This window comes from Colius striatus, chromosome 2 (genome assembly GCF_028858725.1).
Source record: "Colius striatus isolate bColStr4 chromosome 2, bColStr4.1.hap1, whole genome shotgun sequence".
NCBI classification, from domain to species: Eukaryota; Metazoa; Chordata; class Aves; order Coliiformes; family Coliidae; genus Colius; species Colius striatus.
In genome coordinates this window covers 120,132,269-120,145,594 of record NC_084760.1, presented here as the reverse complement: position 1 = coordinate 120,145,594, position 13,326 = coordinate 120,132,269, and the positions used below count along the sequence as shown (strand labels likewise).

Below are 13,326 nucleotides of genomic sequence, written 5' to 3'. Positions count from 1 at the left end.
CAGCCATGCCCTCTAAGTTTTCATTCTTTACAGTGAAATAAAGATGACCAAAGGGCAGGAAAAAACATGAGTGCAATGCTGGAGTCTCAGCTGAACTGTAAGTGCACACGAAACCAGTGGTTTATCCTGTTTTCAATTACCTGAGCCATCTGTACAATATTTAAACCCACCAGGAAGGGTAGTGCTGATTTAGCTGGGTGGATATTCACTTAAAAGAGAGGATGTGATTCCCTTCATGTTTCTATTGCTGCTTTGCAGACAGTCCTTTTAACTGGGGTTTCATGGGTAGAAGTGACTGGAAAATGATCTCAAAAGGATGCATTTTCTGTTCTCGTTTAAATTACATGGGAATTGACACATTTGGTAATTAAAGAGGTTTAAGATTGAATTTAACCTTGCAAGTCCTTTCTTGTGATGAAAATACCTGAAACAGTTTTCATCTGGAAGCAGTGGTGGCCACAGCTGGTGCAAATGACAGGTCCATCATTTGTGACTATTGGTAAATCGCTGTTGTTAGCGGCTGCTGGGAATAGCCCGAAGCCCAGGAAGGGAACCACAGATTGTAAACCTGTAACTGGGGTAAAAATCATAATGTGTGTTGAAAGGAAGTGACAAAGCTATTCCAATAAAAGATAGATACACTAGGTAAGCTCCTGAACTAAGGCCATTTGATACACCTCAGCTGTAAGTGGATCTTGTCTCTCTGTACCTCCTAGGAAAATTTGGTGCATAAACAGAAATGTAATTGTTCTCATCAAAAATGGTTGTACTTTGCAGGTGCACTTGTTCTCATTAATAATTTAGCAGAACAATTAGGCATTTATGGAAGAGATACACTATGGCACTTGACAAACCATAAAATTCTAGTTGAATTAGAGCAAAATACAACTGTGTTGTAACAACAACAACAAAAATCTACTGGTTGAAGTGCAGTGGTCTATACTTTGCAATTAAAAATCAGCTTAAAGGTGTTCTGAAAGCTGTTTCCCTCATTTTTGAAGCTTAGATTTTTCAAAGGGCTTCAGGGAATTGACACAGTCTATGGGATAACTCCCGTTCCTGTTTGCTCCTGTGGAACTAATTGATGCAGCTCAGAAAAACTGAATGAGGGAGCAGAGGTGTAACGGGGATAGTTGTACACGAATGAGGCACCAGCCTGGACAAGGTGTTCCTCTGCTGATGAGAACTTAAATTCATTTTGTGTTGATCTGTGATTCGTTGGGTGCTTTGCTAAAGCTTCTTGTTAGAGGGGAGTCTTTGAGATGGGATTTGTGAATGCCTTGAAGGATAACCCTGTGAACATGCTCAGTGATGCCCTTGTAAACTGTTGGTAGACACTGTCTGTGTGGGATTCAGTCTGTTTGTGGAGCCTGGTGCTAAACCACACAGTTTATCTAGTCTTAGCTTAGTATTCCTCTTACTGTGTGATGTGTCATTTTCTGTGGTGCTACTGGGAGATACATGCAAGTGCCTGATGGCCTTTCCTCAGGAACACTGCTCAGAAAAATGGTGCTTTTTGAACTCCACTCATGAGGGATGGTTCTTTCAGTCTGCTTCAGACTTCATTCCTGTTCCTTCAGAAGAATTTCAGAGGAGAAAGGCAGATCCCAAACATCCTTCCTAACACCATTGTTATTATTAACATCTTTTTCCTCTCTTTTAAAAATTCCAGGAGGCACCTGTTGGGTTCCTTTTTAAGTCAATGCAAAATATTTATGTGAAGAAAGAGCTTCCTCTGTTTGAGAGACACATTTGGTTTGCACACAGTACTGCTGTGCACAGGAACATTTGCTGCTGGTGAGAGTAGTACAGCTCAGTTTGCAAAGCAGAGCATTTGTACAGATGGATTTCTCCCCTTTGCCTTCTGGCCTCTCTTCCTGACTTGAGTTTTCCAGGTGCAGAATGGCCCTCACTCAGAGAAAAGACCCATCTGTATTTTGTCAATGCTCAAAGGAGTAACCTTTGCAGATGAGAGCTGATTTCAGTCCTTCTCCTTTCCTGCCTTGGTGCTGGAGTTGGTTTCGTGGCTGTGCCGAGCCAATTGGCAGAAGCTGCTGGGCCTTGCAGAATGATGCTGCTCTGTGACTGGAGCAGCTCTCCACTCCTTTATCCTGTAGGACTGTTTATTTTGTGTGTGAATTTCAGTCTATCAGAGAAACACCATTTACAATGAAAACATTGTGTTGTGTGGCACTTGAGCCGTAAGGAAAAGGGACACTTCTCAGCCTCTGCTGTCAGTGGGGCTTCTCTGCTTGAAGCAAAGCTGGGGGATGGAAAGAAACTGCACAGAGGAGGACAGTTCTTTCAGTGCCTCCACTAATGCCACGTTAGTGGGTGCTGTGAAACTCATGTGTGATGTGATTGCAGGAGTGGTTTTGATGGTTGTGTGCAGTGCAGCCCTCCAAATCTGAGCTTAATTATGCATGTCCCCCTCCTGGCCATTGAGTTTGTAGCAACCAAAAGAGCTTTCCCTCAAGATTTCTTAATGCCCGTTTGTTGACAGAGGGAATGAGTAACAACTGAAGTGTAACACCTCAGAAATGGCGTCTGGGAGATTTTGGTGTTGAGCAATTCACAGCTCTGTAATGGAGAGTACCAGTGTAAAAATGACACTTTGCAAAGCCTAATTACTTGCCTTATGAACGGGAGAACTACCGTTTCTGGGCTCTAAACTGGCCTAATTTCCCTGACACCCTGTTCTTAAACAGGAATGCTTTCCTCTAAAGGCCACGGTGCTGCACAGAGAGGAGCAATACACTAGGCAGGTGTTGTCTGCCGCACTGTCCTGGCTCTCAGCACAGGCAAAACCAAGTATTAGTTTCCAGAACACTCGAGCAGATTTTGCAAAAATGATTGCAAATAGTTGCCAAAAGCATCTTCCAGCAGAGGGGCTGCAAGGAGGCCCCTGCCTGAGACTGACTGCCCCAGCACATCTGCAAGTGGTAGGCATCAAAGTTCTCCAGCAGCTGACTCGCTTGAAGAACACGTGTAGTTTAATTTTACACAGTGCTGCTGCTTCTCTGGTGGTGCATGCAATAAATCACTTGTTTGCATAAACAGATTTGTACCTGCTCCAAGAGTTGCTATTCTTTCATCACAGCAGGGAGCTTAATAACTTAGGTAAGACAAGAATAAAAAGGCAAGTCCACCTTTGAACCGGAGCACGGCGGAATCGTGTTGGTGTGGAACTTCATTTTTCCTCTGTAATGAACGTGCAGTATTTTTCTCCATGACTAGCTGTTGGCTGTGGAAGTGAAAATGCAGAGGCTGGTGACCCAAGGCCTTTGAAATGAGGAAATCCTAGTACATAAAACTGTTTTCACTAAAATATTGAAGTTGTCCAGCAGATAAAGAGCGGTGTTAGTAGCGGTAGGAGAGCGATGGTTTGCTGTCGTTCCTCGTAGTTCATCCCATGCAGAGCGTTGCCTGTACACTAAGGGTAGGAAGGATGCCCTCAGCCATCCTGGTGTAGCAAGAATAGAGGTTTTGTTTCTCAAGAAAGAGAAGCCAAAAAGCAGAATTAATTATTAATTTGCTGAGTGTGCATGTTAATACTGCTGCAAATCTGCAGAGCTTAGTGCACTTCAGGATCATACAGACTTTAAGGGACTCGGGGCTTGTGCTGCAGAACTTGTGCCTGCTGGCTCCACAGGAGCTAGGAGGCTTTTTAAAGATCTGTAGTGGAAGTATTTTAAGGGGAGGCCCACTGCCTTGTGCCTCTGCATTGAAGCTTGCATCGCTTGTCACGAGCTGCAACACAAACACACACACACACTGCAACTGTTCTCCGCCTCAGAGGGACAGTCCAGCCCCTGTGCAATGCACGACTGAGGACATAACCTGATAGCAACCCCTGCCCCTCTTTATACTGACTTTTCCTTCCTTAACACGGAGGAGACTGCTGAAATGCAGTGTCACCTACAGGGGACTGTCCTTACTGGGGACAGCTGGATGTGATGGTGCCTTGCCTGAATCCCAAAGGGTTCTTTTTAAGCGGTATTGTCAGAGCAAGTGAGCTTAAAGGGAACATTGCTGAACACATTACAAACTCTTAACAGTGCAGTGGCCAAACTGCTACTGTTGTAAGGCAGGAAAGAGAGAAGTGGTGGGTTTAGTTGCAGTCAGTCTTGTGTGGCCGTTTAGAGCTGACGATGCAAGCACAGGTGGTTAAACAGTTTTAAGCAGACCTTGTAAAACTAACATTTAATGAAGTGAAACACAGATCAATGGTAAATTTTTGTGCAGTGGCTCAGTCATATTGATTGCAAGGTCGAAAGACTTTCAGCACGGACCTGTCAAACATCTGTAATGTTAGGGCTGAAATGGCACTTGGCAAATGCTGACAAGGGTGAAAAGGCAGCATGAGTGTGTTTGCTTCCTGCTTTCAAATCATCTGCTGCGTTTTTGCCAGTAAGGAGGGGTGGGAACTGGTTGGTAGTGCTGGAGGCCTTTCTGGGTCAGTTTTATCTGGTTGCACTCTGCTTGAGTGCTGGTGCAGTGGCAAAGGCACTGCTGTGGCCGTTGTGCATGCTGAGTATGGAGCGCCCGGTGCTCTCGCTCAGCCCTTGCATTGTGCAACACTTCTCATTTATTTTCCCAGGGTGATTTTGACTGTTAGGTGTGTGAATACACTCATACAAGGGATAAACCTGATCAGACCCTGGCAGACAGTGAACAGGGTCTCTCCCGTCAAGCACAACCCCTCTTATGCATTGAGGGTGGGCACGCAAGGTGGCCCTGGCCACGGGATGAGAATCTGCTGGAGACTGTCTGCCACAGTGGCTGCTTGGTAAAGCAGGTGAGACTATCACTTAGCTGTATGTGGCTTTGGCACACTAGAGGCTGGATCCTGGCTCCAGTCTGCTCCCCTGGTGAGGGCTCTGTAATTTGTAACCGCTCAAGGATGCTGCCAGTGGCTTTTGCTCAGCTACACAGACACGTGGCATTCTCTGCAGCCTCAGCCGAATTGTGCACACCCCCTGCCCGGTGGGGAGGTGGAATGGGAAGATGGATGCTCAGGCAGACAGTACTGCAAAAATGAAATCAAGTACAGATCAACCACAGGGATTTAATCTTGCCTTGTAATAACTCTGTTTCTGTCCATCCCTCACACACGGCAAGTGTTGCAGCTCTTTCAGTGCAAATGGATGTGTGTGCATGCATGCAAACAAAACCAAGTAGAGCAGAGCAGTGCCTTAGGCAAGTGACAGGGTTTAGGTGCTGTGTTTGACTCTGACAGTTGATGATCCCGTTAACTGGTCGGGTGACAGTCACATACGTGCAACACCTGGGTAGAAAGGGTTCTTATTTGATGAAACAGCAGCTACCTCTCCTGCATATATTCTGACGCCAGCAATTAAAAACATAGCAGCACGCCGGGGAACTGCTAAATATAGGATGGCCTGAAGTTAGGAGATTATGTTCCCTGGATGTTTTTGTTGTGACTTCTTTCCTCCCTTATGGATGGAGAATTTAAAGGTGAGGTGAGCAAATCAACAGCGGGGCAGGAGAAGGAAGAGGGATCCCTACTTCCGTCACCGCAGCGTAATGAGAAATGACAAGTCCATAAGGAAATAAAGGATCATCAATTCAAAGTGAAGTTTTGCTAGCCCATGGTAGGTAAGGCTCCTGCCATTTCTAGGATAAGGAGAAGGAAGCAATACTATGCTAAGAAAGAGTTGGGACTTGAGCATTGAGCAGCAGGACATGGACCCTGCACAGGGAGCTTGGAGCTGAGCAGCTCTGCTCTAGCTCAGCTGCGCCTAGAGGAGCGCTCCAGGATATCACAGCTCCTGTGCGAGAAATACTGCACCTGGGAAATGATTTTCCTTTACAAAACACACAGAGAGGGAGAGCTTTAGTTCTTGAATGTCTTAATTCACGATGACTTGTTGTCACTGCTGCAGTCACCCAAGTTTTGCTCATGCATAACAGTATTATTTCAGGGAGGCTGAACGAAGGAGAGAGCTAGCTCTGTGGCGTGCAAACGTTTCTGGGTGGTTTGGCACTCAGTTTAACAGCTTAACACTTTTAAAGGCTTGATATCTTGCTTGTATTACCTAAATAGATAGATGCTATTTCCGGGAGCTGTTGCTGCTGCTGGGCTTCTATGACACAGTTTCATTCTTAGCGTGGGAGAGGTCACAGCGTTCCGCTACCTCCAAACACCTGACGCTGACAAGAGAAAACAAATTTCATTAAATGAAGAAAGGGTCAGCACTGTACAGGCTGATTATTTATAAATAGTGCTGCCAGTCAATACCTGATGGTTTATTGAACTTAATGAAACTCTGGTAGCCAAATGTGTCTTTTCAGAAGACGTTTGACCTTGGGCATCTCTCCTGCTGGGGGGACGCTGCCTGCTGCGTCAGTGGTTCAAAATCAATAACCTCCAGCACTGTCCTGTTGAGGACTCTTGTATTGAAGGATGATATTGTAAAATGTGACAATATTCTGCTGACAAATGGCTTGATACTGATATCCCTGTGGGGAAGGATGGGCAGGGTTATGTGGTGACTCTGAAAATGCACTGATAATGAATGAGGGGGAAAAAAAACCCTGCTGGGGATGCCATTTTATCCATTTAGCAGCTTGGGTCTGCTGCCCTTGTGTCAACCTTTATTATCACAGCCTGTGGGTGCCCTGGCTGCTTGTATTTTGCAAATTTCATAAGATAAGGCTGTGGAATTCATGCTCTGTTATTCTCTTGCTTTTACTAATGTCAGCAAAGCGAAGACCCCTGCCTGCAGAAACGATTCTTGTCTGACCTGTACACAAAGCTGAAGCCACAGTACCAAAATCGCTTTCAGGGTTGTCTGGACACTTCATGCTGTTGTCTATAAATATAAATGGATGGAGGGTGAACACCAGAGAGGGAGAAGAGCTGTCTGGTGCAGCAGCAAGTAGGGATAGCTAACAGTGGCAGTATGGGTTGGAAGAGAATGTCAAGGAAGCAGAAGTGTCTTCCCGTAAAGGCTGAAGCAAAATGCTGAATCTCCTGTTGAGACTTGGTTCGTATGAGGGGATGTACCTTGGTAAACAGATGGTTGGATTCGTTGACTTGCAAAGGGCTTTTGCTGTGCTGTAAGTGTTCAGGGCTCCAGACTAACAGAGATACTGAACATAGAGCAGCTTCGGTACGTGGTCTCGTTTTGAAGTGCTTGGCATTGTTCGTGGCCTAGATTGAACTTGCATTTCCCGGGCTGCTGGTTTTGGAACTAGGATGTATATCAAAGCTGAGGTGCTGTATAAACTTAATATGACAGATCTACTTATGCCAAACAGCTGCTCTGTAAACTGGGTTTTAAAATTCATAGCCTTTCAGAAGAATAATACTGTTGCTTTCTTGTAAACATGCCTGTAATGGCTCCAAACATCCATCTGTGTAAACAGGCTCCTCAGTCTTTAGCTTGACATGGCCTGACAGTAAGAGAAGCAGTAAATGCAAGCCTACAGATAGATGTGTAATTGCAAATTTCCCAGATAACTTCTTTAATAACGTCTTTTAAATGCTTTATGTACTAAAGGGCTCAGCGGGTCTCTTAGTAAAACACAGTGTGATTAATTCAAATGAGAGGAAACAGTCATGCAGACGGGGTTTACAGCTAAGGGACAGGATGCATCGAATGTGCTCTGCCTCGCTGAGGTGCTGTTGTCATCTGACAGGTGTTGCAAACTCTCATGGAATTTATTTGGCCTTGACTTCTGGTAGTGCTGATGGAGTTGGTGAATTATTGCCTCTTTGTCTTGAGACTTGAGCTAATTCCCAGTGCAGATGTTTAGAAGCTTCTTTTGAGCAATTCTGAGTTAGGCACATTATGAAGAGGACTGTGACACCCCAGCAGCACAGGCAGCAGACAGCAAATGGCATTAGTACATCACTGTGTGTTGTCAAACCTAAGCAAGGACAGTGCACCCATTTTTTTCCACTAATAAATTGTACAAGTTGGCTGTTTCAGTCCCTTGTACGTTACCTCTGCAGTGTGTTCTTAAATATAAATGCTGGACCTTGACAAAGGAGGCTGGTTGCATAACCTGAAGGAACCTCACCAAGATGCTTCTTGATGGTGAGTGGTAGGGACTTTCTGACCATCGGTAGCTACCTTCTGGTAGAGGCTGGGGTGCTGTGGCCAAAAAGAAGACACCCCAAAACATCAGTTGTTTACAGAAGGCTGGGTGCTTTGGTCTTTCAAAGTAAAATCTTCAGGATGAAGAGGAAGAAACAAGTGTCCTTTGCTTTGGTGTGTGCTTGGAATAATTTCTTACTTAGAGAAAGTGCATTTTGGCAATTGAATGGTTCTAGACTGCCTGGATGCTTCCCAGGCCTCGGGGATGCCATCACAACCATTGTCCCTTCGTCTCTTTCAGACATTTGATACGATATGCATGAGTGCATTGTTGTGCTGAAGTAACAGACCACAAGCTATACTTGGCATATGTAACAATCTGACTCTCTCCTCAGCCTGAACAGTGAATGTTGCTGGGGAAATATCTTGAAGGGAAATCCGTTTAGTAAAGCCTGAAGTAGTGGTTTTCTTCAATGAGCTTTGCCACTGTTTGATTATGTGCATGTCTTGGACCGTGTGCAGAGCACCTCTCGGTGTTGAAACTCCAGTAAACTCATTTAGCAGGGAACACTTCATTTTGCCTTGCTCAGTCAAAAAGCATTTTTTGCACTCTAGCTTCTAAAGTCATCTCTTTATAGATTTGCCACCCTGAAAGAAAATAGGCGGAAGAAAACAGAAGAGGAGTTGCTAAAGAGATAAATGACAGTGTCAGCCTTAAACCCTGCACTTGCAATTTATTTGAAGGAAATGTTGAGGGAGCGCAGAGATGGGACATCTGTTTCATGTTATTCCCAAAGCAACCTGCTTATTCAGCTGCAGACATCCCCACCTGCTCCTCTAATGAGCTCGGATCTCACAATACTCCCCGTTATCCCCTTCAAACCTGGACAGAGCTGTCTGAAGTAGAGGGGCACTGCCTAAAACTTGGCATGGAGTGAACCCTCCGCACACACGCTGTTGGTCTCTCTTTAACTCCCACGCTGCTGGAGCTGTGATGGCTAAACTAGGCATTGCTGTACGTGGGCCTAACGTGGGATGTTGTACGTGAAATGAGAGCAGCCTTGGGGCTGGTGAGGAGTCTGGGCTCTGGCTTTTCGAGCGAGGGTTTCTCAGTGTGATCCTTTTCTGATGCACCGCTGGCGTTTGACATTTACAATCGACTGCTTACGCAAACTGAGCAAGAGCAGAAAGATGGTGCTTTCCCCCCCCCATGCTTTAATTTTATAAAGTAAATATCACAGAGAAATGCTTTGCAGGTGCTTTTCAGCACAGCGAGCAAAACGCTTGGGGAATGCAGTCGAAATCCTTGGCCAAGGCTGCAGAGTCACTGTGTTTCAAAATTCATATGACTTTGGTGAAAACTCTGGACCAAGTACTCACAGCCTGCAGAGATGCCCGCAGCAGGGGAAAAAAGTGCTCCAAAATGGTGCAGTCATCTGCTCAGGCAGCCTTGTTTGTACTGTGCAGAGCGAGGAAGGGAATGCCCTTGGAACTTTGCAGAAGCGACAGAGCCCGGTCCGAGCCCCCGGGTGTGAAGGTGCCAGCAGCAGCACGGTGCCTGCGCTCCTTTGGAGACTGGTGATTGAAAAATGTGTTCATTTGTACCTGAACACTCTGAGCTGACTTCTCTTGACCTGTACAGCAGCATAGTAAATGGGGCAGCAGGCAAGGCAATCAAGGTGTTCTGTAGACTCTCAGTGAAAGATTCCTTCTCGAGCAAAAACTTTCCTGAGAGCCTTTCTGCATATCCTTCCTTACAGCGTACTATGTTTGCTCTCTGTACAGCCAGATACATGTTTTCAGATGCAGATCCTCTCCTTCAAAGAGAAGGACATTTGGTGTTTTCCTTATGCTAAACACTGCTATTAATTTACCATTTACTTGTCCGATGGCTTTTGACTCTTACCGTGTGGTCTCCTGGAGTAGTCTTGACAGGAGAGGATATGTCTGGGATGGATTCCCAGGAGGACTCAGCACAGGATGCTTAAGGAATGGGTGTTAGCAAAGGGGAATATGTGAAAACCAGACATTTCTCATGTTAGCACCTTCCACTGAACACTCTCAAATAATTTAAAGAGCATGATAAACTTAGTATAAGAGGTCTTCCAACTATGATGTCTCCTCTCTCAAAACCACAGGGATACAGAGATGTGTGGGGAGCAAAACTCAGCCTCAGTCCAGACGCTGGAGGCTGGAGTCAGGCACTGGGTGATGCAGCATACTGGAGTCAGTACAGCCATGTTGCTGCCACAGAATCTTAAGGGTTGGAAGGGACCTCAAAAGATCATCCAACCCAACTCCCCTGCCAGAGCAGGACCATACAGTTCTGATAAAGAGGAGTTGTGTAGGAGCTGTGGGATGGGATAGCTGTGTCTGACAGCCCTGAAGCTGTTGTCTGCAGCCACAGATGAAAAAGAGCATCTCTGAAATAGTGAAAATGGCTTTTCAGTGCCATCTAAAATATCACCATCTGTGAAGGAGGCAGATTTAGTCTCCTCATGAAGTAACCTTCCTGGTTTTGTCATCCTGAGCAAACAGAGACTCATTCCTTGTTGTTATTTCCTTTGCTGCTAATTTTTCAGAGGGTCAGGGTAAATATCAACAGTGTTTCTTGATGCCAACGCAAACCTGGCTGTGAGGCTCGGATGAGCTGTGGTGGCGGCTGCAGACCGTCCTGGGTGATGGCTGGAGGCACCAGAGCTGCTCAGCAGCTCTGCTTGTGCCTCTGTCCCCTGCCTCACGCTAGTGGCCCCCTGCCATGTGCCCAAAGCAAGTTGTAGCGAGATGGTAAGTCCTGTGCTCAGCTGTGGTGTGAAATCCCAGAGCTCTTGCAGAGAAGGCGTGACTATCAGCAAGCTTGTATACAAATGCTGGGCTGAAGGAGGCCGTGGGGTTCTCTGTAACAAGGAATTTTGGGCCTGACTGAATGACACTCAGCTGCAGTAACATTATTAAGGACATGTGAGAATGTGATCTGCAAAAAGCAGCTAGAAATTGCATGTAATAAGGGGGGATCTGCAGGTAAGCGTGTTGACACAGACCACTGCGACAATCGGCTTTTTTCTAGTGGTAAAAGGCAAATCCTCTCTGCTGCTGTCTCCCAGGAACAGCAGACCCAGAGAACAGAGCTCTGACTTTCTCTGTTGGAGTGAGTGGGAGCAAATAGCCGCTTTCTCCACAGGAAAAAACAACTTGGCAGTCGTTTGTTTGCATGATGCACAGTGCTCAGCGTGGAGCACTCAGACTGGATCCAGCCGCAGCCTTTCCTTGTGAAAACCCATCTCCCGCTAATCAGTTTTATTAGGTCTGGCCAAATGCCACGTCAAAGGCTGGATGCTGAGGCAGATAATACATAGGTATTGGCATGGTGCTTCATGGGTCCAGATATGCTCCATTTCCAATAGCTTTTGGTGTCTTTAGTGGCTTGTATTACAAAGCCATTACGTGTACTGAGTCAGGGCAGGTAGCACAGTACACAGCTGAGTGTCTTTTCCAGTGCTGTGTGTTAGAGTTTATGGTATTTAAGTTGATACATCCGAGGAATTAAGTAAAATGGTTTTCTCTTTGTAAATGGGTTGGATGTTTCCTGTTATTGGCAGTTAGGCTTGTTGGGGCAGAAGAAGAAACGAGAGCAGGGAATTAGGGAAGGTTGTAAACTCAGTTTAACACTGACTGTATACAATTAGATTGAGGAAATGGCAATAATAGCTGGCAACTATGGCATGGTAGAAAACAACCGAATCCTCACTGGAAGAATGCCTCCTCGTAGCCAGTTTCACATGCTTAGTAACTCAGTTATACATTGATTTCTGTAAGTGGTACTTTAGCTCACGAGATGGCATTTAGAGGATGAAATCAAGCGAAGAGCATTGGACAAAGGACTGGTGGTCAACACGGGGCAGTCGGGGCTCTGTTCCCACTTAGGCATTACTGCAGGGATCTGATAGCTCTTGACTAGGAACATGAGAAACAGGAGGCTGTAATTAAAAAGAAGTGCACATCACAAAAGCTATCCTCATTCTTAGCACAAAAGGCCAAAGCACAAACACTCGTCTTGAACCTAGAGAGGCTGAACCTTCAGCCTAGGATTAAGACAGGCTTCAAACAGAGATCATGAGGGAAGCATTTGTCACCACTATGCATATTGCACCTCTAACATGAATAAATAGTCATCTTCCAGACCCAGTACTGTTAGTTTTATCTCCAGTGAGGAAAAAAGTGGTATATACATAGCAGATGCTGAGACCTGTTGGGACACTAATCCTAGTGGCTGGGAGCACTAAAGGTGGATTAATAGCAGATGAACAGAGGCTGAGGTTTTGTCCTTCTTCCTGTATGGCTGAACAGATTCATTCCTAATTCAGAAATAAGAATCAAGGGGAGCATCTTCAAAAAGCTTTGGTGACCATTGAGGTTAGAAGCAGCTTAGGAATTTGCTCGCTTGTGTTGCTCCCCAACCTTGCCTGCATGTCTGACATCAGTAACACGCGGCTGCAGGATCTCACGTGGTAATAGCTGCAGGTTCACAGTGTAACAGGTCAATACCCTGCACCATACATTCGATATGTGAGCAAACCAAGTGTGCAAAAGTTCATCTTATGCCTGTTAGCCACAAGACATGCTGTAAGGCAACTTCACATCTGCACTTAAGTTGTGTCCCATTTAATTCACTACCTCTGTTACTTTCAGTGAAGCAACTGATTAACTCCGTTGATATTGTTATCATTATCCCTACCAGTCAATGCATTTGTCTCAATCTAGTCTTTATTCAGGGACAAGACAGTTCTTGGTACCTCAGCAGATGATTTGCAGGTATCAGTTTGGTTTAAGCATTGTGACCACTGGCGTTACCAGGCAGATTTCATTCCTGTAGCGTTCATGTTAATAATAATAACTTTTGAGGAACCCATTAAAAGTCTGTGATGGTAATTTAAAACAAAGGTCAGATGCATCGTTCCCCATTCAATTACAATCAAGTTAGTAACTTTTGATGGATGCTTTAAATGATGCTGTCATTCCTGGGCATATCACAGAATCAAAATTAGGCTCCTCTTTTATTCAGAGTGTAAGTGACACCTGCAATGAAATGGTCTTCCAGCTAAAGCAGGGTTTTTCAACAGGGGGAAGGTTTGCTGTTTCAAGCTGCATTCAGCCAGTGCTGCGAGTGTCTGCCAATAGACAGCAACCCATAATCTATATATAAATTAAACAAAACCCTTTCCTGACAAGAATATTATTAAAGCTGCAAAGTCAGACGCTC

At 45.3% G+C, this 13,326-nt stretch overlaps 1 protein-coding gene across 2 annotated transcripts in view; it reads left to right on the top strand.

Moving 5' to 3' along the window:
* Window positions 1-13,326, top strand: part of CCDC85A (coiled-coil domain containing 85A) — a 130,382-nt gene that overhangs the window by 81,976 nt on the left and 35,080 nt on the right. The window lies entirely within an intron of this gene.